This window comes from Lepeophtheirus salmonis, chromosome 1 (genome assembly GCF_016086655.4).
Source record: "Lepeophtheirus salmonis chromosome 1, UVic_Lsal_1.4, whole genome shotgun sequence".
In the NCBI taxonomy this organism is placed as follows: Eukaryota; Metazoa; Arthropoda; class Copepoda; order Siphonostomatoida; family Caligidae; genus Lepeophtheirus; species Lepeophtheirus salmonis.
In genome coordinates this window covers 4,101,980-4,105,476 of record NC_052131.2, presented here as the reverse complement: position 1 = coordinate 4,105,476, position 3,497 = coordinate 4,101,980, and the positions used below count along the sequence as shown (strand labels likewise).

Here is a 3,497-nt window from a genome sequence, read left to right as displayed (position 1 = left end):
AGTATGCGTCATGTTTATTATGATTTGTCACGTCATTGTCAAATTTGCAGCGCCAGCTAATGTTCAAAGACATGAAACGTACACAAGTTGCTCATAAACAAAGAAAGATGATTATGGGAAAAGGTTTTAATTTTTTGCGACGAAAAATTGCAATTACTCGGGATATATCCTACCAATTAAGGTAATTTTGGTATCATTGCATTAAACATGCTAAAATTACATAATTGATATTATATAAAAAATACAAAAATATGATGTTTTGATTTTTTGTTAAACTACCTACAATATATATTTTCGAATTTCTCCTCTAGAATGAAACCACAACTTCAATACAACTGTATTGCCACGCTTAATAAAAAAGAGAGTTATTTTTGCGTACACTGTATATCACTTAGAGACTTTGTTCTGATATTAATCAGTTTTTAAAGGAAAATACAAGTTTGATTCTCATGGAAGCCATCATTTATCTTTATTAGTATTTTAACTATTAGATACTTTATGATTCTGAATTATTCTTCGGAATCTAGGGAGGTAAATAGAATATTCTTTAATACAGTAGCGGGTATAACAGGGGAAAATGCCACTCCCATAAACAGGCTTAGACATTGAGCGAAAAACGAACGGCGTTCACTCTTTCCGTTCATTTTTTTGAACGAATGAACGACGAACTGGGAAAAAATTTAAACCGGTTTCATTTCTTTATCGTCCACAAAAGGTAGCTTTTTGATTACTTTTCCAAAGATTACTACATCTTTTTTCTTGATAATGGGTATAATTATAATCATTAGCTTTAATGGTGGCTAAATTATAGTTTATTTAGTCTAATTTTTTTTTTTTTTTCAATCTGTTGCTTCGTTTAATTAAACCGTTCATTGAAAAATAAGTCATCTCCAGGTAGCCTTCAAAATCATATAATGAGTTGTAATGGATCAAATAAAAGGTTTTTTTTAATTATATTTTTTGTATTATATACCTCAGTCCACGGGTTGTGCAGGTGAACTGCTGAGCCCGAGGCAAGTTAAATTTATCCTCCGCCGCTTCCCTGAGCATCAAGGTACCCTTCTTATATCTAAGGGTGATAATTTTGGTAAGAATAGAAAAGTGTTCGAGGAGAAGAGAAGAAATACTTATGGCATCATTGATTAAATAATATACATCTTCTTCTATCAATGAAGAACGTTATTATTCCCATCTTTATTATTCAATATTAATATAATATTAGATGCTGATAGTCGATAGAAAACTGAATTAAATGCCTAAAATAACGTTGCCTTCTGTCTGGATTTATGAAAATGAAGGCCCAGGAATTTGGAACATACTTACCGGATGAGAAACAGATGGTTTGTCGGATTTGTCGATATAAATGTGCCTTTAGTCCCCCCGTCTAGAATTACACGCCCCTCATTATCCTCATCTCATATCAAGAGTATGGATATTCATCTAAAAAATCAAGTTAATGATGAATACATCAAGTCAGACTTTAACTCTGATCTCACAAAGATGCTTATTGCTTGTAATATAACGTTATCCATTGCTAATCATCTATGTTCCAAAAATTTAAGGAGAAATATACGGGTAAACCTATCCCTTCCCGAGGGACCATCATTAATTTAATGGAGGATATTGGTACTGATGTCATTTATAGAAATACATATAAAAATGTTTTGAGTCATCCACACCAAATGACGATCAAGTTATCAGTAAAAAGTATTTACTAATATCGAAATGGAACTCTGAATTTTGTACTATCTTACAGTAAGTATTCAATTTTTTTTTAATCTAACTATAAAATATGATTTTATTTTAGCTAAACATATCAAGAATTATGATACACAACTCATTAAATGGCAAAAACAACTGCTTAAATAGTCACAACAACGGGGGTAGTAGCTTTGGATGGTTTGAGACTAGTTTCTTCGCTTAAGACTTGGGTATGAGCCTTAGGTTTTCCAATATTACATAGTCAATGAATATTACCTTTTTATCACTTAAGGCTTAGCTATGGTTGATAGGCTCCAAGAAATGGTGTTCAGAAAACTCATAAAAGGCAAAAACAACTGTTTAAATGGTCACAACAACGGGGGTAGTTACATTGGGTGTAGTATTATAATTAGCAATTGTGTATATCCTTCATGATAATAGTATGTTGTTATATAAGCATAAATAATGGAGAAAATATCTTTTTTGATACTTTTAATAATAAAATATCGCCGGACATTACTACATAATTAGTTTTTGGACTAAATCTTTACGATGGATTTAATTCCAACATTTTTTTTATTAGTATATTTATTGTCTAATTTTATAATTTTGACATTTACTTTATTATTAATATTTATTTAGATCTCATCGATAGAGATATATCTATCGTGTGCACAATTGTATATAGCAATTTCTACATGAGGAAAAATATGATTAAATTCCACGTCTGGCTTGTGTTTAGCAACTTAAAGTTATGAAATATTTAACTGAATTCCGATGTCAGAACAAGAAAATATTATTTGGATCAATCTATTATTTCAATATTCTGTATATATAATTTATTGTTGATATTAATTATTATGATTCTAATTGTTTAATTTTGTATATTTAACATAAATGTATGATGGTATATTTTTTAGTATGTAGATTATATTTAATGTAAGCCTTCTTTTTAAACTTGGAACTTCAAATATATTTCGAAATACTCTACTTTGTCGTTTCATTAGCTATTATTCTGAGAATAAGGTTCATAATTAATTACAATTTCATGGAGTGTGACGTTTTCAAATCTACTGTAACTGATAAAAAACGTCAAAGTCAATTATACGTAGTATATCTTCATTAAACATTTTGCTAATAAACACTTTCGTTATACCCTCAATAATCATAAGAAAGGAGGCAGATGATAATCACATCAGTATTTTAAACAATGATACCATATCTCTTTCCCTCCCCCCCCTTCCCTTCTCCTTGCACGCGTTTTTCTCTACAATATTATCAACTTTACTGATGATCGACTTCCACCACACTTTTTGATATTGACGTCATAGTGCATCGGTGGTTGCGTGTTTTATCAAAATCTGTTTTTTGTTTGCCCAGCAGTTTGGTACGATACATTAAATTGAAAAATTAAGATTTTATTGTAATTTCATGTTTTTCACATGCGCATTTCAAGTTTACTCCATCACTTACATATTCTATATAAATAAATTATGGATTTCTCCGCTATACTGATGGTTTTTTATTACAAAAATATACCTAATATTAAGGTAATAGTATACATCCCCTATCAAAAGGAAATTGAAAAATACTCATAAATGATTTAGATGCAGTTGTTCAAAGTTACAAGGAAACTAATATGTAGTAGCCTACTGTATTATGGACAATGTTCAAACTTTCAATGTGCGTTTGTTTATCACCCCGGTGGTGAAAAAAAGCAATATATGATAATTGTTGTGAACTGAATATTTTCAATTGTCAATTAATTATTTATTAGTTATTAGTAAGGTTGTGCC

General features: G+C 30.0%; 1 long non-coding RNA gene across 1 annotated transcript; it reads left to right on the top strand.

Moving 5' to 3' along the window:
- On the top strand, nucleotides 1–2,710 carry LOC139904944 (uncharacterized). The gene is made up of 3 exons (XR_011779291.1): nucleotides 1–1,755; nucleotides 1,808–1,931; nucleotides 1,994–2,710. It is a non-coding gene; the product is annotated as an uncharacterized lncRNA (long non-coding RNA).
- Nucleotides 2,711–3,497: the final 787 nt, after the last annotated feature.